Here is a 982-nt window from a genome sequence, read left to right as displayed (position 1 = left end):
TCAGCTCGCCAGCCACGCCGGGGTAGGACACAGGGGCTCGCTCACACTGCAGGGACAACTGAGCGGTGGCGAGCGATATGGAAGGGTTAGTGGGGGCATTAAGCGTTAAGCCCACACTAGTTTCTTCAGAAAGCTTGAGCTCGGTTCCGTACCCCTGAGGATTAGGCCGCCCTCCTAATAGCAGAGGTACAGCAAGATTTCCAAGCGGTTTGTTTGTAAAAGGCTTTCTTGAGTGATATGAACCACCATCAGCCCAGCTATTGCTACTGTTCCCTCTGCCACAGCCCCTGCCCGTGCCCAGCCCTGCCTGGCACCTCGCATCCTCTAACTGCAACTCTGAAAAACACGGGGGTCATTCGGGGGATACCACACACCAGCAGCCACACACACAAAATACCTTGAGAATGCTGTTTTTTCTTTGCTCTACTAAATACGGGATTAAAAAATGAATATTAAATTAACAGATAAACTAACCTACAACGGTAACCCCTAAAGGAAAAAATCTATCCCTCCTTATGTATCAATTCATAAATCATTCATATTCACTCCTCTGTACACTTACATTCGTAATTCCCTAAGCATGGTTTAATCTACATGTATCTGTACTGTATTAATCTATACTACTATATGCTTCAGAGTTTTTACACCAATAAACCCACGTAAAAACGTAGAAACTGAGCATGCTTGCAAAGATTTGTCACTGGCTCTCGGCAGCTTGTGGGACATCCTGAGCATAGTTCTTACCTGTCACTTTACCGTGACAGAATACGATGTAGGGCGCACATTAAACAGCGGTGACAGGCGCCCCTGTCGCTATGAAGTCCCTGTGAAGCACCTTTTGACTTGGCCATGATTTCATTAGATGATATACACAAAATCAGATTCATTACCCCCTATAAAGCAATTTACGGTAGCACTGGGAACGAGGGAACGCCGAGAGTACGCTCATAGCGCCAACACTCAGAGGCCAATGCGCTGCTTC

This window comes from Nestor notabilis, unplaced genomic scaffold, assembly GCF_000696875.1.
Source record: "Nestor notabilis isolate BGI_N333 unplaced genomic scaffold, ASM69687v1 scaffold15169, whole genome shotgun sequence".
In the NCBI taxonomy this organism is placed as follows: domain Eukaryota; kingdom Metazoa; phylum Chordata; class Aves; order Psittaciformes; family Psittacidae; genus Nestor; species Nestor notabilis.
This window is presented reverse-complemented; position numbering follows the sequence as displayed.